Genomic DNA, 26,478 nt, shown 5'->3' on the forward strand with positions numbered 1-26,478 from the left:
CACTACTAAGTAAACCTTTATTTACACAGCAGGTTAATGGTTCCCCCCCTTTCGTTCCATATCGTAACCTTTATTTACACAGCAGGTTAATGGTTCCCCCCCTTTCGTTCCATATCGTACAGAAACTTCACATTAATCTCATCACATACAGCCATTCTATGGTGTACAGCACAAAATAAGCAATGTACGTCCTAACTAAAATCCAATGCAAAAATAAGCCCTTACAAATGTTTTCCCATCAGTCAAATTCACCGCAACTAATCACATAATAGGGTTACCATAACATTCAACTACTCAGGTTTTTACAAATTAAACAACTACTTGGCTATAATCCAAGGGACACCTTGAAATATAGACTAACCAATTGTGTTTTATGCTGTGTAATAAAATAATTAAAGTGACATAATATTAATATAAATCGAAGATGTCCAATATTTTAAAGTATGAGTGTCAGATTATAAGATACCTATTTGTATCACAGGTTGCAGAATTTTGAAGATACTGAGAAATATGTCCTGGAATAAAAAAATCACTTCAATTCAGTAAACGCTTGCCAAACGCAAGACTTGCATCATTAACACATTGTGTGCATGACTGAATCGTGTTTCGCAAAGTTAACTTTTTATGGGAAAAGCAGGTTTAGTATGGTTCAGATTAAGAAAATATGCACAATTTATATAAACCTAAATATTATTTTACTTAAAAGGAGAAACATGTTAATTGAAAGGATTTTTATTTCTGCTTAATAAGTAGGTACATGCTATAATTATTTTTTTTTTAAACTGGTGGTTTTTGCTTGAGACTATGTCTGGCATAACTCATTGACATTTCTCGATAACGAATGCAAAGATTTTCAATACCTGTAATAAAGTATCCTTCTCTTTGGTCAATCTTTATTACAAAATCAGACAGTTCCTGTACTTTTTTTAAAAATTCATTTAACTTTTTGTATATTAAAGGCTCCACTTCTTTCTCCATTTGTTAGTATTATGAGATCATCCAGTTCTTCATTTGTGATTTCACAGTTGTCATTCTCAATAAATTCTTTGATTTTTCTTTCCGTGATCCTATTCTTTCATATCTGAAAATCCTTCACTACCTGTTGCTTTTCCAGTTTGTACAATTTCCTTGGCTTCATTTTCAGCCAATAAAAATCCTTTAATGTAACTTCTGGCCAGCAGACGTTCATTATTAATGAATTCACTTGTTCCCTTGCAAGTTAAATCATTTCTATGCATTGTCTTATGTTGAACTGCATCCAAAATGCCATTAGTGTGCCGTGCTTCTCTTCATTTAGTGCTTTATTTGCAGAGATGTAAACAGGCCTGACATAATAGGCTTTGAATGTTTTTATGATTTCTTGTACCACTGGTTAGATTAAGAAAGTGGTGTTTTGTGGATTTAATAAAACCTATGCATCTGGGTGCATTGTTGTGAAAGCTTCAGCATTAGAGCATTCATGAGAATTGGGAGAACATTTTTATTTACAGGGATCCACCACTGAATGAGATAATGTGAACTATTTTATTATTGACTCTTATTGCAAAATGCTTTCGATCACAAAAGTAATGGCTATTGCTGCTTGGACATGTGTTAGGAGCTAAAATGTGTTCGAAAATTGGCAGCATCATATTACCTTGGGATAGCACTCCACAACTCATAACATGCAAACTGTGTTTGCCTGAGCTGAGGATGATGTTTTTTGAGTTCAAATTGATCATTTTGCAATAGTCAATATTAACACAGCTAATGAGAGTATCATTTCTTATTGGTTTGTGAAGTTTATGCAGGAAACATTTTGTTAGATGGTGCATCATCTAAACATCAACCTCTATTAATACAGATGTTGCTTTTGCATCTAATGGTTCTGTGAGACTAAAGGTGCATCCAAGAGATAATAAGAGGTTTTGTTAACAATAACAACACTTATTTACAAGAAAATATACGAAAATTTCAATCAATTAGATATATTATTAGGCATCTCTGCCTTCCACGTCTTACACCTTTAGTATCCTGCCTGCCACTGACTATTAAGACGAACGCAGCGCCCTCTAGTCAGAATGACGGTGGAAATACGTAATACTCCCCACCTGAACTCACTTGAGTTCACTTACCATTGAATTAACTAAATTTACATTCAGGAACCATTTAAAATTACAAGAATAAAAATATAAGTAGCATATTATATCAAATACAAAGCTTCAAAATTATTCAGTGACTTAACATACAAAAACCAATTACACTTTTAACTTCCAAAGAAAATTGTTCAAATATCAAGCATTAAAATATAAGCACAATTAAACTATCATTAATACACAGATAGAACATTAACAGGTTGCAACTCAATTAAACTAACATAATTAAGGATTAATTTCCAAATTATACACAAGTTGTACTGAGCGTCTTATTTGTCCTTTAGGAGTCTGAATAAGAAGAGAACGAACTTTTCCATCTCTTCCTGGATATAGCTCTAAAATTTTTCCCATCATCCACATATTTCTGGGATAACGCTCATCATTAATCAAAACAATATCATTCACTTTAAATGAAACTATTTTACCTGGTTGTGGAGAAATATAAGCTGATCTTAGATTAAGTAAATATTCCTTTCTCCACCTGTTCCAGAAGTGATTCAAAAGTGTTTGCTGATATTTATATTTCTTTACCAAAGAATTCCTATTAACATTTAAATTTTCGTTTTTATGTTTTATTACAGGTAAAGACACCAACCTTTTACCAATAAGAAAATGAGATGGGGTGAGTGGAGAGGGTTCGTTGTACAGATACGTGATAGGCCTGGAATTAACCAGAGCTTCAATTTCCGAAAAAACAGTTTCCAATTCCTTCAAAGAGAGAGAGGATCGTCCAACAATTTTCTTTAAGCAGGTTTTAACCGTCCGTATCTGTCTCTCCCAGAAACCTCCCCACCATGGACTTTTTTCAACTATAAAATTCCAAACTATACCTTTAGAAGCAAACAAATTTTTAACTTGATCATTATCTATCTGATTCCACCATTTTTTCAATTCACTATTTGCTTTTTTAAAAGCTTTGGCATTATCAGAATATATAGTGGAACATAATCCTCGATGAGAAACAAATCGTCGGAATCCTAACAAAAAGGAATCAGCACTTATGTTAAGAACTACTTCTAAGTAGATAGCTCTTGTCATTGCACAGCTGAATATAAGTAAATAACACTTTGAATTAAAATCACGAACAAAAAATGGTCCGGCAAAATCCACACCGCATACATCAAATGGTGGATGCTCTTGAATTCTATCAGGCGGTAAAGGGGCAACCACCTGCATTCCAGATTTCACTCTGAATAGTCTACAAATCAGACAGTTATTTAACACTTTTTTTCACAAATTGACGACCTTTAACAATCCAGAATTGTTCTCGTAAATGTGTTAAAGTTGCATCAACACCTAAATGGCACATTTTAGTATGAGAATCACAGATAAGTAGTTCCACAAATTTATCATTAGATGGAAGAAGCCAAGGATGTTTGGCTCGCATATCGTTACTTGAAAACTGTAAACGTCCCTTTAAACAAAGTAAGTTATTATCATCAAGTTCAGGATTCAAATTAAATATGCGTGAACTCTTATCGATAGTTCCTTTAGAAAGAAGTTGGGTAACTTCTGTACTATAATGCTTAAATTGTGTAGCTTTGATCCAAAAACGCAAAGCTTGCTCGAGTTCTGGAGCACATATAGGTCCATTTAATTTTGTAGAATTAGGTTTAGAATTGTGCACAAACCTTTTAATCCAAGCAGTAACACGCAGTAATCTACTTAATTCGCTGAAGTCATTAACGTCCAGTAACAACGACATAGGTAAGTTTCCATTAGCTGAACTGGTTACCATGGAATTAACCAGTGCAGTCCGTCGCTCTTTCACTATAACGCGTTCATCACAGATGTCATTAAAATGTTGTAGCGATTCTTTAAGAGGCCACGAGTGAAGTGGTTTAGACAACCAAACAGGGCCTGACCACCACAGAGAACTTGTAAGAATCCTCCTAGCCGATTCTCCTCTAATAGTAAGGTCTGCGGGATTGTCGGAGCCACTGCAATGGTTCCAACACTCTGGTAGAGTCAGCGACTGCACTTGAGCTACTCTGTTGGCGACAAATGGTTTCCATTGTTTAGAAGATCCTTTCAACCAATGAAGGACGATTTGAGAGTCGCTCCAAAAGAAAATTTGTTTCGCGAAATTAGGAAATAGACCTTGTAAATAATTTCCTAAACGTGCAGCGAGGAGAGCTGCCATTAACTCTAATCTTGCACGAGTCAAAGTTTTTAAAGGACCAACTTTACTTTTTGACATTATAAAGCTCACTTTGATTTGGCCATTGTAATTCACGTACCTTAGGAACGCAACAGCCCCATATGCCTTGGGACTGGCGTCACAAAACACATGAAGAGAAACTTCACTTATTTCTACACTTTCAAAAAACCTTCTTTCAATAGATACTGATTCAAGTTCACAAAGTTCAGAACACCAGGTTTTCCATTTATTTTGGAGGTCACTTGGCAAATCTTCATCCCATTGTAGACCACGTTCCCACATCTCTTGCAGAAGAATTTTCACAGTGATTACAAAGGGACTAATGAGTCCACATGGATCAAATATCTTTGAAATAACTCTCAAAACATGACGCTTGGTGATTCTAGCATCAATAGAATCCCTAACATCTCTTAAATCTAATTTAATTTTATCCTCAATCGGATCCCACTTCAATCCCAAGAAACCTGTTCCTTGCCCGAAGTCAGTATTTTCCTCATATCCGTTTTCATTCCAAAGTTTATACAATTCCGGACAATTAGTTTTTAATTTCCTCAATTGAAATCCCGCTGCTTTTAATATCTCTATTGCCGTAGAAGTTAAATGATAAGCATCTTGAACGGTATTGGCTCCATAGCAGAGATCATCAACATAAAGAAAAGAATTTAACATGTCATAACATTTTGGATGATGTTCCTTAAATTTCTTAATGTGAAATTTCAAAACGCAAGCCAAGGAAAATGGCGAAGTAGTTAAACCAAATGGGAGACGATTTAAATGGAGAGTTTCGGTTGAATCGCCTACCTCTTCGGGAAACCACAAAAATTTAAGGTATTTTCTATCTTCCTCCGCAATCTCTATCATAAGAAAAGCTTTCTCTAAATCTCCGCAAAATGCAACTTGATATTCTCGAAATTTAAGAATTATGTCCAATAAATTTGCATAAAGATTTACTCCTGATTCTAGAGACTCATTAAGAGATTTATTATTTTCATTACCTTTACTGCTACAGTCATAAACAATTCTAACTCGAATTGTTTCCTTGTCATCCCTAATTACCGCTCTGTGAGGCATATAATATCCTAAATTTTTATCTTCATTAACACATTTTCCCACAATCTGACATTCTAACTGATCCGATATAATTTGTTTATACTGGTCATAAATTTCTTGATTTTTATTTAGTTTTTGCTTTAACGAATCAAAACGCTTTTTCGCAACCTCATAATTAGAATTCAACCCAACTACAGGTCCCAAGTTTTCCTTCCACATCAATCTACAAACATACCTTTCCCCATTAAATTCCAAAGAATTTTCAAATTTTTCAATCAATTGCTTGTCCCATTCAGAAAAGTTTTGTTTGTCTGACTGAAATTCTTCTATTTCCCAAAATTTTTTCAAATCGCACAAAATTGAAGAAGAGTCCATGACTAAACATACATTTTCATAATTATTAGTTAATTTATTACTTCCTTCCACTCCCGCTAGTAACCAACCGAAACAAGAATTTATCGCAGTAATGTTTTCATTTAACTTTACTCTCTCGTCATAAACAATATCCCAAAATGAATCACATCCGATAAGTATTTCCGTCTGACAATCGCCAGAAAATGAATCAGCCAAAGGTAAACCTCTTTCCTTCAACGCATTGCGAATAGATACATTAGGAATTTTCAAGGACAAATTAGATATATATTCCGTTATGACAGCCTCTAACTCGTACGATTTCGAACTTTGATCCCTATTGCGCAACGTCAATGAAACGATACCGTATTCCTTCTCACGTGCTATTTTGTCTCCGAAAGCAAAAATAGCTATTCTTTCGTAGCGTATTGGCTTTAATTTTAATTCTTTAACTAATCGAGATGAAATAAAACTTCGATGACTACCATTGTCTAAAATAACATTAGTTAAGACTGAATTTTTATCCGAACAGGCTAAAACTGTACATGTTTGTAAAAAGGGCTTATTTTTGGTACATATATTACTATAAGACACAGAAATATTCTCGGCGTTTTTATTAGATTTAGATTGTGAGTCATTCAAAACAGTTTCGCTTTCCACTTGCTTCTCACAACCTTTCAAAGTAACATTAACGGGTTTATTTTTTCTACACACTGACTCATGATGAAAATTGCTTAAACAATTTTTACACGATATTTTTGCCCTGCATACGCGAGACCTATGATATTTCTGGAAACAACACCAGCATCTAGCTTCAGTCCTAAGCTTATTTATTTTTTGTTCTACATCCAATTTTTTACAACTTACGGAATCGTGATGACCGTCACAGAATAAACAAACATTTTTTATTTGTGTATTTAACACTGAAGCGGTTGATATATTTTTAGGCTTTGAATAGTTTTTCTGATAAGTTTGACCACTTTGATAATTTTGGGAAAAGGATCATTTTGTTTCGTAACTTTTTAGGGGGCTCATCACAGTTTCGGCAATTTCCCTAGATTCGACTTCATTCCTCAAAAACGTAATAATTTCCGAAACCTCACAATTCACTTCCCTGTTTCGTTTTCGGTGAAAATCTAACACCAAATCTTGTGGTAGCAACTTCAATAATATTGGATTCAATAAATGCCCATATGAACCCTCCGTTACATTTAATGAACGCAAATTTCTTATATTAACTTCTATATCATCGTATAATTTACGCAAACCCTTAACATTAGACGAACTTCTCACGGGTTCTAAGCTTAATAATTTAGTCATATAAGAATTTATAATAGAATCAGTTCTACCATATCTTTATTTTAAAAGCTCAAGACATGAGTCATAGTTTTTCTCATTCAATTCAAAACCCGCAACTACGTTATATGCAGGACCAGAAAGAAGAGATTTTAAATATTGGAATTTTTCAATTTTCGTAAGTGAATTGTTTGAACCGATTGCGCTATCAAAACAGTTTAAGAATTCCATAAATTTGCCAGAATCACCACAGAATCGCGAAATTTCTAACTTTGGTAATTTTAAAGCCGTAACGGTGTTTTCCGAAACACTAAATGTGTTAAGAACTGAAGAAGTCCGCTGAACATTTTCTGCTGCTAATCCTTTAATTTTGCTTTTTAGTTTAATCTTAGCTAACAATATTTTGTCATCGTATTCTTCCGAAGCTTTTAATTCACCTTTAAATTTTTCCGGATCGTCTATGAGTGCTTCCACCTCTAAATCATGGCTTTTCAAGATCTGCTCTTTCGTTTCTAATAGTTCCAGTAGTTCTGATAATGAACTTACGTCTTCGACGGCTTCATCAAGCTTCTGCACTCTTTTAACTAGTTTAGTGACACTAGCGCGAACGTTACTTCTTTTTTCAGTTATTTTCGAAAGCTTATCCATATTAACTCCGAATATGTGAGTTCAAAAGGTCTTACCTCCACAGTCCAGTATGCAATATTGCGTATCCAAAAGCGTGCGTAAAGTATCCAAACTTCTCAGAAATATAATCCAGTAATGATGACTAATTACTTCCGATATTCCACATTCGCGGACAAGATGCACCAATTTTGCATCTAATGGTTCTGTGAGACTAAAGGTGCATCCAAGAGATAATAAGAGGTTTTGTTAACAATAACAACATTTATTTACAAGAAAATATACGAAAATTTCAATCAATTAGATATATTATTAGGCATCTCTGCCTTCCACGTCTTACACCTTTAGTATCCTGCCTGCCACTGACTATTAGGACGAACGCAGCGCCCTCTAGTCAGAATGACGGTGGAAATACGTAATAGTTGCCATCGTCTAAATGTGACTTAATTGTTGAGGTAAGATATATATCAAGAACAAATATAAAAATTCAGTAATTTTTAGCTTATCAACAGTATATATGATATTATATGGTTAGACTAATAGCCATAATCAAGCAATCGTTTTACATAATGTGTATATATAGTGTTGAGTGGAAACTATTAGTATCTTTGTTAACAGTGCATACAAGTGAAAATGTATTCATTCTTGTCACTATGTCTTAGGCATGGCAAAAAAAGGAAAAGAGTAAGAAAAAAAGGTACTTTTCTGCTAAGAGACACCAGTTGGTATAAAAATGAATATAATGGCAATCTTAATTTAAGGATAATTTTATTTGTCAAGGGTATTGAATAATAATATAATCAACAGAATAATATTGTTTCAATATTAAACATGGCATAAAATTAATTGCTAATCTCCTTTCACATGGTGGTGAAAAATTCCTTTTTCTGGTCCTTGACAGAATTTATGCGCCAATGTATATTAAAATATATGCAACTTAAGGAATTTAAGTTACATTATACATTGGCGCATAAATTCTGTCAAGTAAGAATCAGTCTGATCAGTGCAGTACTTAGATGATATTTATCGGTCCATTTTGCACTGTTCCGCATTCTTTCAGCCCTTTGAATATGACACTCACATTCCTGATCCATGAAATTATAATGGTGATTAATGCAAAATGTTCATATTTGCCATCTTTCAATTCCTTTATCTTATAAGCTTTTCAGAAAGTCTTGTTCCAATATTACAGTACTTTCTTTGATTCTATCCTTTTATGACAGCAGTAGAGTTTTTGCTCATTTATCTGGAATAGCAACATGAAAATGTTTATTCATTTTTTGAGGCAGTATGTGCTCAAAACCCATTGTTATAGAATAATGCGACCAGTGTTATTTTTCCTTTAAGTGAAAATACTTTTGTTAATTTTAAATATGTTATTATATCTGCAAATTTGCACTTTAGGTTGGGCAATTAATGCTGAAATGCACAATTTGCATATAATTATTCTAATCAATGGATTTTTTATGTTCCTGTGTTATTTTTCCCAAAATTCGATGGATGTTCATTCTTGGCACCAGTGATAAATGAATTGAAATGCAGTCGAGAAAGGGAAGCATGATCCTTCAAACTAATTTCACATCTACATGCCATTCATTTCTTTTCATGATTGCTCATTGCTGCGCACACAGAATTAAGTAGTTTTATCACAGCCTGTGAACTTTATTAAGGAATCTTAAATACTATTTAAGACATTGAATGGTCTTCACAGTTTTTTTCCCCATTCTACAAAGTATGCAAATGCTCTTAACAGAGGTCAAGAAATGCTTTCCAACTGTTTCAAATACAAGATGGAGTTGTTACGAATACAAAATAGAATTGTTAACACTGTATATGGATACTGGAACTTGTATTTTTTGAGATTATTGCTTAGGATCCAGATAGTTGGGATACTGAAGCTTTCATGATCTCTAAAGTGTACGCATCTTCATTGAAGGATTTTATTTTTCATTCTTGCTGGAAATTTTCAGTGATATTTTTGCCCTGACAGGCATTTTTTTCAATATTCTTCAGATGAGATCATTAGATGTAAAGTATTGCACTGAGAAAGTTAAAGAGACAATTTTAAACCTCAGAGGAGCCAGAATTGATTTTGGTTATGGTGCTGTACATTTTTTAGAGCTTTTAAACTTTTCGTCAAAACCCTTAATTTCATTTCATGGAAGACCATTTGCAAAACACTTGTTTAGCATTATAATGTATTACTATTTATACTTTATCTATTCAAAAATGATCTCTTTCTTATACCTTATCCCATTTAATGGGCATGCCACTGATATGCATATATAGAGAGAGTGTTATTATAACATGTATTTTGACATAAATCAAAACTTTTCTTATATGACATGGCATTTTTTTCCTTCATATTTCGATTCTATGCCTCAAATTATGAAAAAATGTCAAGTTCTGTAAAAATCCCAGCAGTATTTTTTTTTTAAATTAGCAGTCAAAATTATAATTCAAAATTTAGGCTCATAAACATAATCTATGCAATTTTTCTATTTATTTTAAAAATTTGTATTTTTAAGTAATTTTTATAAATTTGTTTTGAACATTTTGAATTATAACCTTTAAAATTTTTACCATCACCTTAATGCAGATGTATTTCTAGGCATACCTGCAAAAAGTTAGATTTTTTTTATTCAAGATTTCTGAAGATGTATATGAATTTATATACTGGTGCATTTTGAAATCTGGCATATTTGTTACAAGCAATAATAAAGCCAATTACCAATAAGTGCTTTATTAAAATCTTCAGTCAACTGCAAGTTATTTTGAACCCTAAATTTCCAAATAAAATTTTACTGATACGGAATTTCTTTATTCTCATTTTTATTAAAAATGCCTTATAAATATTTATTAATAATGTGTGTAAAGCTATTTTTAAAATTTATAAAAAATATTAATCAAACGTTTATTTTTAAAGAATTAGTTTTTCCCTTCCTCATTTTATCACCTGGTATTTTACTTCATTTTATATGCAGCTAAATTTATTTGCAGATTTCAAAATTGTATATCATATATGTATTCAATACTTCTGAGTATGTCAAACAATATGCCAAAAATATTATAAACAAAACATGCTATCTTCTACTATAGAAATATTTTAGCAGGGGCAAAATTTACTAGGATATGATTTTTTTCCCCGTCTGTGTGTTTGAAAGGCAACAAATAAAAATCCGAAAATGTTTTATGTCCAAAGATATTTTGTGGCATTGACTGCTTTTAATAGTAGATTTCTTAAACAAACTGTTGTTTACATTTGAAAAGGTAACTAATAGACATCACACATGGAACATCAAAGATCATTTTTATCAAACCAAAATATAATTTCATGTAAACATAGGATTTATTATAAACATTATTTATAATATACAGTTTAAAGTCAAACTGTGATTTGTTAAGCCTTGAATTCTAATCATTAGCAATATAATAAATGATGAGTATTGTTACATTTATTTTCACATTAATATTATTTCTGTTACATTTTCAATTATATCATAATTTATTAAAATTCTTGTCAAATAATTTCAAAAATTTAAAAGGTTCTCATTCTCTGTGGGTATGTAGCTAATTCTGATCAGTCAAAGCTTTACTCTTGCACTTCTATCTGTTAACTGTGCCAAAAAGTACAAATTAAGTGAGTTTAACTAATGAATGACAATCAAGATTCATAAAGAGAGTATTGGCAGTTCAACCACTGGTGCTTTATCTATCATGTTCCTCCCAACTGGATAACTGCACTTGTTTTCTTGGTTAGAAAGGCACACATAAATTAAATTGGTTGGTTATTTAAAGATAGCAAAGCACAGGAAAGCTATCTGCTTAAGTGAAGTATGCTTAAGTGAAGTAATGAAGAATTTTACTAAGAAAGAGTGGCTAATACTCCTACACACATTGGAAAAATTATGAAAACCATGCAGCCAACTCATTCTCTGAATACATACTGAGTATATGTGTTCACCAGTCTTTAACCGCTTGGCCACTGGTGGTACCGCTTAAATTAGGAGCCAGGTTATCAGATTCTAATTTACAATTTGATTTGGAAATACTTAAAACTATTGTTGTATTCTCAAGCACAAATAGCAGTTTTATTAATATGTTAATTTTTAAACTATCAAGCTGAAAAACAAATTGGACATTCAGTTACATTTGCTATTATTGTATTCACTTGGTGCTTTTGGAATCTGAGCTAAAGACAGGATGATTATCTTCTTTGTTGTTCACCATGGGAAGATCAAACAGATGTTTATATTAAGTGACATTATATTCATCTTACCTGCTGAGATGTTAAAACAATCCTGCAGTTTTATTTAAATAGCTAAGAATTAAGTATACCAATTTTTATCTTATATTACTCAGTCGGAAATCGTTGCATTGCATAATAGTGTTATTTCCCACCATTCAGTAACCATTTCACAGTCTGTTCTGAAAATAAGTATGTGTACTTAGTCATCTCGCATGTTCTCTAGGTATGTCTCCTTGCGATTATTTTCGCTTCTCAAAAAATTAAGTGTCCTTTCAAAAGAAAGCTTTGTTTTTTATTTCCCTTGACTTGGAAGAAATAAAAGGATAGTGAGATTCCACCCTTAGAACCATGCCAAAAATACACTTCTAACAAACCTTCTCTTTTAATTATCTGTCATATTTCTATTAAGACAGGAAATTGTAGCATCGTGCTAATTTATGCTTGAACTCTGAAACATTTATATTTTTTTAATATGCTCTAATTACTTAACTGCCACGCTGTGAATGTACACTGGAACTTTGTTTACTTTAACTTAAGTTAATCAAAATATTTGAAGGAATGGTTATGCGAGCTAGAAATTCTAGTGGTAGGTCGAAGTGAATATCGAAACTGATCGAAAGTTGATTTTTTTAATAGTATTTGTTTTTTGAGAGGTTTGTTCCTTCAGTTCTAGCTTACTGAACCTTGACTATATTTAGATGAATTTTTCACTTTTTTTCGTAAAGGCGAGAATCTTATGCACGATATACCTATATCGTACAATGTAGTTTCAAATTAACACTATAAAGCAAGTTTAACAGTTTTACAGTTTTTATCATACCTCATTTTTTAGTAAAAATATATGAAATACAGTGCAAAGTCTTTAATCTGGACTCGTCGGGACTTCGGCGATTCCGGAATAGGTGTTTTTCCAGATTATAGATCATCAATTTAAATCTGGTAAGATGGCATGCAGAAATTATTAAATTAAAAATATGAAACCGTAATTTATGAAATAAAGAGCAAAAATGATCTAAAGGGTATCAAAATTTACAAAAAAAGCTTAATATTTATTTGTTTACTTTATCATACATTTCTTTCAACGCGCGCAAGCATAAAGCATACATTACGCATAGTCGAAATTAGAAAATTGCAACCAGAAAACTATTTGATGTGTATTCGTAATATTTATAATGACGAGGAATTTGATTTAAATCATATCAAAGACGAAGTACATCGCGATGAAATGCTGCATTTAGTAAGAAATTATAAGTCGAATAAAATAAAAACATCTGCCCTGAAGATGAGGATAGTGCTGACAGATCAACTTCCAGTTCATTGCCCACCGCGACGTCCCCCCCCCCGCAGAGCAGCGTGAAATTGATAAACAGATTTTGGAATGGTTAGGGAAACAAAGGATATGCCTTTATCCATTTTTTGCAGCAATTCCACTTTTTGTTTGATGGACAGCGAAACATGCTTTCGCTTTGTAGATCTTTTGGCAGCTCCAAAATCGGAAACTCTTTTTGACATAATCGAAAGTTCAAGCTTACTTTTTATAAAGTTGCTCTAACAGTCTGCAAAAAAAATAATAAGCTGGATCCAATTAAAAGATTAAGGAACAACACAATTTGCAGTATTAACTAAAATAGATAATAAGATAATTTTAGTCTAGCTTATACCGTCCGTTATACATTAAACGCGCATGCGTAAACGCATATGTGCATTATGCGTTTACGCATGCGCAGAAAGTTTGTAGCTTTGAGCTCCGGATTATGGACGTCCGGATTAAAGACTTTGTACTGTATAAGTTTTGATATTAACCCTCTTTCAAGGGATGTTTCAAATATTTAGTTTCTCCTCATATTATGGCAGATAATTTTTAAAAAATTGCTGTTTAATATATTTTCTGGTCTTAAAAATATGATTTAAAACAGTTTTGATCATATCTCGAATCTCGGTTTAAAAACGGTTTTGATCATATGTTGGTATTAAAATGGTTTTGATCATGATAGTTTTACGGTTTTGATCATATCTCATTTTTTAGTAAAAATATATGAAATATAAGTTTTGATATTAACCCTCTTTCAAGGAATGTTTCAAATAGCTAGTTTTTCCTCATATTGCAGATAATTTTTTTAAAAATTGCTCTTTAATATCTTATTTTCTGGTCTTAAAAATTTTCAAAATCATATGATTTAAAACAAGGGTTTTCAACCGGGGGGGGGGAATTTCATACTTTCAGTATGTATTAATTATGTCTTGGAAAAGAAGGGGAATAATTTCCTAATTTTAATAATAAAAATAAAATTTGTAAAAGGGTTGCATGGAGCAAAAAAGATTGAGAACCAACCACTTATTAGAAATATTTGCACCCAATAGGAATATCACATCACTATGTGGAAAAGGAGTAAACAGATTATTTTGACCAAAAAAATCTGGGAAATGCTTTATTCCTCTATCGTTTGGTAAGTACTCAACTATTTGTCGTCTAGGATTTACTTTTTTTTGAGTGAAAATTTCTAGAAAAGGAAAAGAAATCTCCTTGAAAGATACAACCGACGTTTTAAAAGGTTCTTATAAGAACATACAGTTTATATAATTATCGGAAAGCAGGGTTCGTAGCCATCCTTACAAGTGCTTATAAGTCCTTATATTTGAAAATAAAATATAAAATCCCTTATAGGTGCTTACTTTTCCTTTAAAGCACTTTTTTTTTTTTTTTTTTTTTTTTTTTTTTAACGAACGCATATTTTTTCCCCGTACCAAAACCGAAACTAAATAAACAACTTTTCTTCCTTAAGGAATGTCAGATAGTGAATCATACTCCCAGAAATAGCTTTTCGCCCCTTTCTCTGCATTAACATAAGCTTTGGTGTGCGCAAGTACAGATAGGTAGACGTCGTTCTATTGATGAAAGAAATGTAAAAGCAGTAGAAAATTCCAATACATTATGTATTCTTTTTCTCCCACCCAATATTACACACGTTTGAATTTCTATCAATATTTTAATAATTTACATTCTCGTTCCGCATGGTCAGTTCATATTCGCATTTATTATGATCCATATGCTTTATATTATGAGCATATGTATGAATATTTATAATAATATTGTTGCATTATCTTCTGTTACGTTGTTTTCTTCCTTCACGTTCGTATGGAGTTCATGCGGATTTGGAGTGAATAACGACGACACTTGATAAAGTATCAAAACACACTTTATTTAGCCAATATTAATCAGGACAGCTCCAAAGTCACTTTTTACAGTTATCAAAGATGTACTATAAACACGTTGGAACAATCAGCGACACAGCCTTCACACTGTCAGGCAATAACAGTGAAGACAGCTGCACTGCAAAGCACCAGAGTACAGCTCCGGACTCTGCTCGGTCGTTCTCGGAACTACACGTACTCTCGAGACTCTCCACTCTACAACTCGCGATGCACTCGACGACACACAGAGCACAGCTCCCGACTCTTCGGTTCAGTCGTTCCCAGAGCTTAACACACTTTCTCGATGGTGCACTAACCGTGATACACTAAGAGACTCTTAAATGCACTCGACGACCCACTCGGCACTCGCTGGCTGGCTGTCAACTTGATCGTCTCCTCACGGACTAACTAGATGAGACACACTAACTCGTACTGTGGACCAGCAGGGTTTATATACCTTTAGGCTTGTGTTCGAGAACATTCTGGACTAGACCAATAAGAATTCGTTCCAGAAGGTTCTCCATTTGTCCATGGCATGTCACCAAATGGGCGATTTCTCGCCAAATGTGACAACCCTACCCTATTCGCTATTTTATGGCAACCCTAAAACTGCTTTGCGGGGAAGCCATCTTACCGCGCCTGTACATTTCGTAAAAATATATATGCAGTAACTGCTGAAGTATAGATAGTGTGTGTTTTAACACAGATTAGTTTTCTAAGGAATAATATTCGGAATGGCATAAATAAAGTAATCGAATAGTCAAAATAATTTCTTTTGGGGGGGGGCAATGCATTATGCAGTACGGAAGTTGGGGACTCTCCCCTTTCTCTGCAAAATCTTGAATATTGAAACCGTTACAGTTCGCAGCAAAGCAAGCAAAGGACTCTTTTTTTTTTTTTTTTTTTCTTCCGATCTGGATTGAATAGGGCTAAAAGTTCTGTGGTCTACCAACCCAAGCGAAATCGCGCAGAGCGCGATGTGTCCTGCTCAATGATAAATATGCCACATGGGCGCATGACGGTGAAAAGCGGACGAAGCAAAGGGGCGTTTTCCTTTATTAGTTATTTATTCTCCGAATACTGGCTGCTGTTGATTCAGATTGATATCACGTGCGGAAGAATTAAGGCGCACGTATTGCGCAATAACTGCAGATTATTTTTCAGTTCCATCGGGCTATTTTTTACATGATGTCAAAAGCATTATTTAGCTGAAAAATCTGAAGAACGGTTACCTCTTCCACTTTTACCACTTTTACGCTCGACTATCAGGGATTTTAAGATATTCGGCAATTTCCGAGTATGCCGGTTAGTTAAGCTTTCACTGTTAAAGGATGACTGTATTCCCGTGTTCTGATTTCAGAAAAGTTCCCTCCCCCCCCTTTTTTTTAATTTAAATTACTTTGCTTGCAATATCTATTAAGAGAAAAATGTTATATAATGGAAATTTAGAAAATGTTCTGAATTTTGATTTAAGTTTAGTGGAAAAATAAATTGCATTTATTTTTAGGTGCTAAGCGAATATAATAAATATGGCTTATTATTATTTATTTTCTCTATTTTGAACTGAAATTTCATCATTAAATCTTGTTATATAATTTAGTTCTGCATAGTTTTTTTTTTTTTTCCCCTCTCATTTTAAACTAGTTTTGTAAATTGAACTCTTATTTAAAATTAAAAAAAAAAGAATGTAATTGTTTTTCATGGTTGAATAATGCTCATTCTCTCTTAATAAATACTGAATTTCTCATATTTTAAGTTACAAGTCTTAATTTTTCTTTTAAGGTTACGCAGTTGTGTATAATGTAATTAGGTGCTTTTTTTTTTTTTTTTTTTTTCCCCCCCCTTAAAATGTGCTTAAAAAGTGCTTAACTAACTTAAGCTTAACTAAAATGTGGCTACGAACCCTGGGAAAACTGAACATTCCTGTGGCAACACTGAAAACAAATGTTTTTGAAAGAAGTAAATTAGAAGGAATAACAAAAGACTGCGGAAAACGCTTAACAAAAATATTGTATTCGATGCGAAATATCTGAAGGTTCGAACCATTTTTTGCTGGGGTTATCAACTCGGTACATTATCAAATATTCCAGCGAATGGGTGTATATTGCGCACAAAGACAAAAGAAATAACATTGGGAATGGCGTCTGTCTGTATAAATTTTAATTACATCATAAACTGCTATATCATATTCTAAATGGAGAATCAAAAGATGTCTGAGCGAAATGTTAAAGGTTCTAGAATTTATCCAAAGAAATGTATATCAGCTAAAAAGTTTTTCATCGTTGATAAAACTAATCTTTTCTTTCATCACCTGCCTTCAAAATGCCTAGCCTGTAAAGATGTTCTGTATCAAGGACAAAATCATTTCGCTATTTTACTTTGACCAAATACTTATAAGAGTATCACAGAAAACAAGCTGTTTGAAATGTGAGTTACTGTATATAGTGAATGAAAAAGGAAGAATTTTTGCTGTTATATCAGCAGAATGCCTCGAGAAAATCATTAAGGCGTTAAGCTTTCCTTAAGGTAAAAAGGCATTAGGAAGAAAAATTAAAAGCATTAAGAAGATAAAACATATGTAATTATTTATATTTATTTTTATCTATTTTTTATTTTATTTATTTTGTCCTTGATATTCATTAATTTGCCCAAAATTTAATCTTTTTAAGTTATGCTATTTGATTCTTGTGATTTTAAAAAGGAAAAAACTGAATTCTTTCGAGAGTATAGATAATATTTTAAATGTGAGGTGATAAAATTATGTAAATCAATAGCACCGTGATGAAATCATAGAAAATTGTTTGCATGCATATCGTTTTGTTTTACAGTGTTTTTTATTTAATGGCAGAATGCAGTTTTCAAAGGCATCGTAATGAATCCTGTCTCACAAAGTATTTTTTTGGAAAAGATGCTATTTAAATAAATAAAATTAAATACAAAAATTCATATGTATAAAAATGCTGAAAGTACACAATGCGAATGAATAAATAGAAAATTTTAAAATGACTATTTGAAAAACTGTAATTCAAACATGCAAATCTAATAATTCTTTAAAAATCTTTTAAAAAATATTTAAAATTCTTTAAAAAGAGAACAATCTAAAAATAACAACTTTAATTTAAAAATGTAGTATTAAAAAAAAGTTTCCAATAAAGGAGAAAGTTTTCCACTTCTTTTCCAGAAATGGGACATTTTTTTACACGTTCAGAATGAATGGGAAAGCGAAAAGGTTAACATAAACTGAGAAGTTCGCCAAGTGAATTACTCTCGGCAGAAAGTGAAAAACGTGTCACAAACTATATTTTGGAATCATTCAGTAAGCGCGTTACAAAAATTTGGTTTTAAGACATGACTTTGAATCTTAGAATCGAAATATGAAAAAAAATGGCATGTCATTTTAGAAAAAGTTCGATTTTGTGTCAAAATATGTAAATTAAGAGAACTGCTATATATAAATCTATTATGTATCCGAAGTCGCGCTTTTGAAACATATAAAGCACTTTTTTTTTTTTTTTTTTTTTTTTTTTTTAAAGGTCAGAATACCTGATGTTGACTTGTGTGAACGAGCCTGTACGTAAAATGTTCTTGGATGTTTGTCGCCTAACTTCAGCGCTGCGATAATTCACAAATATGGTTATTTTCGTTCTTTTGCTTGAAATCAATCCTTTTTACGAAGGAAGTAAATTATTTACGTGTTCCTCGTATCTATGTGATCGCACTACACGGCTGACGGTTTTGCTGCTATTCCCCATAATAAGCAGGAGGTGCGGGCTCATCAAGGCTCCGAAAATCGTAAAGCAACAGTATATCGCATGACCAGGGGTCCCCAGCCTCTGTGTGGCGGAGAGCATCAAGACCGGCTTTATCCCTTCATGAGATCTGTTGTCACTTGGTATATATAAGCTTATAATTTAAGATACATTGCTTTCTTACTTTCTTTAATTAATGTCATCTTAATGAATATAAGTTTATGATAATAGAGGCTAAAATAAGTAAATATACAAATTTAGCTAGTAAAGACTTTTTAAATACAGGTCTTCATGACAGATCCAAAATCTCGCGCCGCTCAGAGGTTTAAATAAATTCCCCACTCGCATGATATAGGGTGTGGGGCCTGTGAATCTGGAGTTTGACTGATCGTCAAATTTGCGCGTACCAGACGGAGCTTTCGACATCGACTGCCTGTGGACCTCCGAATTAGCGAGGTTTTAGCCTAACCCCACTCCTACAGATTTTAGGAACCCCAGGTTCGTATATTTTATACCACCAGAGTTGAGATCGTCAAATTAGTACTTTCGATTAAAAAAAAAATTGTTATTAAAATCTGTACTTCAGATATTATTAAATTTAAGGAATAAATCGTGTGGTTAAACATCGGGACACATGAAGTATGTTTCGGAACCAAACTAATTCCTAATGCTTCTGAATTTCGTATCTGCGACAGATACCTAGCAAATGGATAATAAAATATTCATATATGATGTGAACTCTTCACAGGAAAAGTGTTTAATAAATTACTTGCTCATATACGCATTTATTAATAGGTCTTTTGAAACAGAACGTTCGTCTAACAGTTTAATAGCTGAATCATAATTTTCAGATTTAAAAAAAAAAATCCCTCGAAAGTATGCACTTGCGATAGTATCTCCTATATGAGTTTTTAAATAGTTGAATTTATAAATTTTATTCGGCGATATGTTTTTATGTATAGCTGATTAATAGGAATTTAAAAAATTAAGTCTCTGTGTGCTGTCTCCATAAAATTTTGGACTGGATAATTCAAGTAATTTTACTTGGCAGATTCCTTCACACGATCAAGTTAATAATTGTATTTCGCTTACATATTTTTTAGCTCTAAATTCCATATAGTTATTTTTCTCGATGTGTTTCTACAGTTTATTTCTTTTTCAAATTCATCCAATTTTACGTGTTTTAATTCTGTATCTGTACTTTTCAGTTTCAGAGGGTTCATTCAATTTTTCTAAAGCCCCCTTCTTATTCATCAAAACTAACTAACTGGTTCCTATTCAATTTTCTTAAAACGCTTTATTATGATTATTCTTAATAACCTAAGTTCCTTTTTAATTTTATTGCTAGTTTCTCCTCTTATTCTTTAATAATACTAGTAAAAATAATTCTTTGAATATACTTTTAAGTTTCTTGTACCAAATAATATTTTCAAAATTTCTACCTCGCACATCCCGGTAGAAATGACAATATTTTTGCACATCATGTTAGCACATCATCAATTTATCATGTATTTATTCGCGTATTTATCACGTATTTATTCCTGCATTTACCCCCTAGTATTCCCCTTAGCTTGATAACTATCAGTAGTTTATTTATAAATGCTTTTTCTTTTTTATACGTACAGTAACAAATGAAAAATATTTATAAGCAAACTACTGGTAACTATCGAGCTAGGAAGGTGAATACGGTAATCTAAATGTAACAACTAAGTGAACGCACGGTATCTGCTTCCTTCGCGCAATTATTGCTTTTTGGGTTTTTTTCAGTCGGTTGCGTGGATTTATTCTGTGCTAAACGAAACTACATCATTGAAGAAATAAACTGCATTCAAACAAATCTTATTTTTTAAATATTTCGATCAACAGTAACATATTTGCAAATCCTGATACTTAATTACAATCGGAACTTCATTTAATTACATATATTGCTTTACGACGCAGTGCAAAGTTACCCTCTGTCCCGAGTTAGATGGTAAGGTGGTGCTGCTTGGGCTAGTTAAGAGTTCTGCTTGTCCGCTGTCTGTTATATTATCCATCAATAACGGAAAAATGGACATTAAGGTTGTTGCGACACATCTTTTTCTACTACCAAGCCGCAGACCTTCGGATTCGAAGGAGATGCTTGAAAGACTGCATTAAAAATACACTATAATCCAGGAGTTTAATATGTCATGTCGTTTCTGCGAGCAAGTGATAGCTAAAAATTGTTTTTAAAGAGCATCGTTGAGGACACTTTCGCTTTGATATTTTCACTTTGTGCCCAAATACTGATGAAAAACGTAAAAATAAAAATTAACGATTAGGTAGCGGGCGTATGCTGCAACCAGTAAGCGTTGGACAAAAGTTTTGACTGCAGAAAAGACACAGTTGTGAAGGTGAAAATATTGGCAAAACGTTATTTTTCTTTGCTTATCGATTGCCTCTTCATAGGAATTATTGTTACTATCGACACAAATTTATTTGCATCTTATAATTGATCAACATCAAAGCGTATTTGAAAATATTTATTAAAATGAGACAACTGGAATTTTCGCTAAATCGGGTCGATACAAAAGGCAATAAAACGGAATTTCGTCATTCAGTAAGGAGATGTAGGTTTAACCTAGGTTATTGTTTAAGCAGCGTCCAAAATTATCTCCTTGAAATGTGGTTGTACATTGCAATGTTATAACTTTGCTGTGAATTCGTAAAAAGAGATTATTTCATAAAGAGGCATGCACTTTGGCCTTCCCTTACAGGATATATTGGCTGCTTTATGCATTTTTTTTTAAAGTTTGTGATGAGGCTAGTATGTTTCAGTGCATTAAGAACATCTGTAAAAGATGTTTATAAGATGCTAAAGATGTATTAGTAATATTTAGCGATTTTGAGTGAAAAATTAAATGATAACTTTCTTCTCTGTGTCATTTTTGCTAATTAACGATTTTGTTAAAATTTCCCTGGGGAGAAGGCAGATTTATCCAGTCATTCATAGCAATAAAATATTAGACTTGCTTATAAAGGAATTAGAGCTGTATCTTTGAATTGAATGAGCTTGTCATTTCCGGACGTAAATCCAAAAGCGAAATTATCTACAACATAAGAATTTTAATAGTTAAAACAATTTTAAGCCTTATGTAAAAGATATTAATGAGCGACATATCATCATCTAATGATCAGGTTTCTTACCTACACAAACATTTGACGAAAAGAGTGACAGTTTTAATCATTTTGAACACGTTAAAGGGTCTGATACTAGGTCAAGTAGTTCTATCAGTTGTCAAGCGTGCTCGAAGATTACGCCTAATTTCACTTCTAAGCAAATGGGCTTGTGTAGTTTATTTCATTTTTGGTAAAATGGGCTTGCGTTACAGCTACTTTTTTTCATATCCGGTGAAATATTGTTAAGAGATTTATCAGGAAATAGACATCCAGACCTGTCATCTTCAAGAGTAACTAGACAAGCCAACTAAATATATGTACTCTGTGAATATCTCCGTACACTTTCGTTATCAGATCTATCTCAGATCACTTTGACACAATTTAGCATTTGTTTTCTGCTTTATAACACTGTTGCATTAAAACTCTTTCTCTTATTCACATAATATGACGACGTCTTTACCAGCATCCTTAGCGTGCCACAATGTTAAGAATTTAAGATTAAAGATATTTTTATGGCAAGAGTTTAGAGAGAGGAAGATTGTGCGTTGCTCATCATAAAGTTTGTCTCATTATATAAATTATCGGATTGTCTGTTCGATAAGTGTATTTAATTTCACTTGAAATAGATTTAATTGATTGACTTTTCTATTTTGTATGTAAATTTCTTTCACTTCTTGAAATGCGAAAGATTCTGTCTCATGGGAGGTACTGAATCTTTTCGTGTAAAGAACACTGGTTTTAAATGTTACATATTGGATTGGAAGTTGCCTCCAATCGGTAAGGATGTTAACAGAGATTGACTTCCCCTCGATTCACTCATATTAGTCTTGAATGCCTTTAACTCTCTTTCCTCTCCTTGCGACTACAATATTCATCCATTCATTCTGATGTTATTGATAAACGTACTTCAAGAGTTTAGCTGTCACTTCACTTTCGCTGCTTATGCACAGACACCGAAATGAAAGGTGGGTCTGGCTACCACCAACGATTGCCTAATTGGCAAATATTGACTTTTCGAGCTGAAGAACTGAAGCTTATCATTTTTCAATACTATTACCCAAAGGAGGGTTAGCCGAGAAGGACTATTAGTCTCGAAACGGCATTTTGCGCCGAATCACTGTAAACGGCTGTATCACTTTTAGATGGTTGTGCCACCAAATATTATCGTCGTGTATTATAAATAAATAAATAAATAAATAAGAATTTGCATGGATATATGTTTCTTTCATTGTGGAAAAACAACGATACCTAGAGCCATCAAATTTTGAATAACGTAGTTTTCCACTCGAATATGGGCACCTGGAAACCCGAATCTTGAATTTCATATTTTTTTTTATTATCTCTTTCATATTTTTATCCTCTTGTGTTTAAATGTAACAACTCCGATGTATAACTCCAGTGTTACTTAACAGGAAAAGCATACTGTCAATTCCAGGTTTTCATACTCTAGCTGGTTAGTGTAGTGGGGCAATACCTCTAGTGAAGTCTCTGGTGTCCATGCACTTTTACCTGTTTATCTCCTTCCTTTTTAAATTTTAGCGAATTTTTTATTAAGAAATTCTACGATTTCAAAGCCAGCAGCGATATTTTATTTCGTACAGTGGCAACACACTGTACGGAATATCTGTCGGAAACTATTTATCGGAAATTCTAAACATACGCTTTTTTTAAATACTTTTAGTCCAAATGCTCTGAAAACGTGTATGTATGTGTAAATGAGAAAACCTCCCTTTGGACGTATATAAAAGTCTTAAAGCTTCCAGAATTTTTTTTTTTTTTTTACGTTATTCTCAAGTTTTAAAAATTTTTTTTTTAAACATTTTAAATGGTAGACCAGATTTTTTTCAAGTTTTACGTTCTTCAACTAAGTTATTCTGGAAGCTCGGTTCTAAACGATAGAGATTAAGTACGTCTCTCAAAATTCATTGAGATTTCCTTTTTACTTCCTTGTACGAAGTAAACGAAATATTTTTGGGTACCATATTTCAATGAAAATATCCATTTTGACTTTTTTTTCTTGCATGATGTCTGTACTTAAGGACAGAACAAGACTCTTTTTTCCCCCCCCCCAAAAAAACGGATTTTTCGTGAGGTCTGCACGTACTTACGTAGTTGTCTCGCATAACTCAAAATCGATTAGCCATAGAACGTTGAAATTTTGTATGCGGGACTGCTATAACATCTATTTATTCGCTTCCCTTTTTTATTGCAATTGGCAGCACAATGTATATATATATGTATACTTTTGGTATACGGGTAAGAGGATATATGTATAGCGTTCTTTCCCGCCTTTTATTTTCGCAAATGTTGGTTGTAATCATATACTTCCAGTTACAGAAGTGTTTAAATCATGAAAGTATTCATTTTTTAAAAATGTCAGATTAAAAAAAATGGGCAAATAACGAAGTCTAACTTTGAATGCAGTCTCTCGATTCTTATATTTGGGAAAAATGATGCTCGTTATGTAAAGATGAAGTTATAAGAAGTTTGACTCCCGTATGACAAAAACTGACTAGGATATTTAATTTGAAAATTTGAAATTTTTGTTGTCATTTTCATACTTTCCTTGAGGGATTGGTTAATCAAGTTAGAATAATTCAAGGAAATAAGTTTAAATGAAATGCAACAAAAAATGTATGTAATATAGTAAGCCTTACAAAGAAGTCCATATGCGGTGTCTACATCAGATTTGTTGGTTTTTTTTTTAATTTTGTGATTTAAAAAAATAATGATTATATTTTTAAATTTTTAATGACAAAGCTTATCGGAAGTATTAGATTGTAATTGAAAATTTTTACCTTGCATTTTTTCTTTTATTACAGTTTTTTTACTTGCTTGCAAGTTCATTTTAATGAACGAAAAATATAAGTATATTTGCGTCAATTAATATATAGTCCATTAATATATCCCACTTGAGAATACGTGCAACAATTAAGTAATATATATTACTTATACAAATATCCAATATTACAATGTACTCTGTCGAATATATATATAGAAATACAATATTTCCTCTCTAAATGTTCAAATGTGACGGGACATGTAGAAGAGAGAAACTTAGGTGTCAAAATATAAATACTGGTTATACTCGACAATAATCGGAAAAATGAGTGGTTGAAAACAAAGAAGTGGTTATTTATTCTGCGTAACATTTTTTTTTTTTTTTTCATATTTTTAGTCCAAAGGAGCAATTTGCCCAGAAGAACTATTAATTTCCTTTTTGCATTTTGCGTTAATTCACTATAAACGGCGAATCACTTTTTAAATTGTCGCCACCAAATATCAAGAGTCCTGTATTACATTTAAAGAAATTAAATAATGAAGAATCTGCATAAATGTATGTATGTTTTTCGCATTGTGATAAAACAATGGTCATCATATCTAGAGCCATCAGATTTTGAATAACGTACGTCTCCACCCGAATATGGGCATCTGGAAGCCCAAATTTCGAATTTATTTTATTATCTATTTCATATTTTGTAAATCATTTATGAGTTATTGATTAAGAAGCTCAACAATTTCAAAGCGAGCAATGGCAACACTGTGCGAGAAAAAAAAAAAACATTTTTATCTTCAGCGCGCGGCGCTGTGTATCGGAACTTCTAAAGTTATGCGCTTTTAAAATTATTTTGCGATACTGCAGTTGAATTTAATTTTATGGTTTAAGTGCGAAGAACATGATATTTAATAAATAAAGGTAACACAAAACGTTAAATTAAAGGCCCCGTTGGGCGTAATATAAAATCTGAAAGCTTTCAGAATTTTTTATTTATTTTTTTAATCGTTTTTTCCCTCAGTTGTTTTTGATCAAATTTACTATTTTTGAAGAAGAAAAGATGGAACTTCCATCGCAGTAATATTTGTTAATTCGTTTACAAAATATGAATAGCATTATTTTCTGCAACAAGTAGTGCACTTTTAGAAGAAATTTATTTAAAAGTATTCGAAGCGTATTTAAATAAGTTAAGGAAAAATGTCTTGAAAAAATTCATTTTTCGATTCTTTTGGAAATTGTCACTATCTTCATACTTTACGTGTGGCATCCATCTTTAGCTTGAAGTATTCTTTGCTCTTCGACAGACGAGACCCTCCTTTCTCAGAGTTGACATTACCAAATTCGTAACTGTGACGTCACAGAAGAGGAGGAGTCATTTGTCTTTCACACGTGGTCCGATAGGTTGTGAGTGCCAGATTCCGGCTGTGAGCGCATGACGACTGTCAGCATTCTAATCCTGGAATCCCGGTGGTGAGTATTTGGTCTCCTGTTCTTCGCGAAAGTAGTATTTCCGCCAAAAGCGCTTATAAATATTTGGGCACTTACTTGAAAGATTTTTTTTTAATTCCATAATTTAGATGTTTTTTCCATAACTCAGATCTCAGTTTTTTAATAAACATTTTTGAATAAGTTTATTACGTTTGAGAAAATTCTGCTAGGTATTTAGTTTGCGATTAATTAATGCATTTAGAATTCTGACGTTTCAAATCATTGATGGGAGAAACTCCTTTCGCTTTTTTCTAATTTGATTTTGA

The 26,478-nt window shown here is 32.6% G+C and overlaps 1 protein-coding gene across 2 annotated transcripts in view; it reads left to right on the forward strand.

Annotated features, from left to right (window-relative positions):
* LOC118192690 (protein O-linked-mannose beta-1,2-N-acetylglucosaminyltransferase 1-like) overlaps positions 1–26,478 on the forward strand; it is a 438,475-nt gene that overhangs the window by 91,266 nt on the left and 320,731 nt on the right. The window contains exon 1 of one of the 2 annotated variants that reach the window (XM_085822183.1): positions 26,111–26,194. The exons of the other annotated variant lie outside the window; for it this stretch is intronic. The gene's annotated coding sequence lies outside the window, so the exon portion shown is untranslated. Of the gene's footprint in view, positions 1–26,110; positions 26,195–26,478 lie in introns of those variants that run through there. 2 annotated transcript variants of the gene reach the window in all.

This window comes from Stegodyphus dumicola, chromosome 8 (genome assembly GCF_044657685.1).
Source record: "Stegodyphus dumicola isolate Sdum_Otavi_A_Nest chromosome 8, ASM4465768v1".
NCBI lineage: Eukaryota > Metazoa > Arthropoda > Arachnida > Araneae > Eresidae > Stegodyphus > Stegodyphus dumicola.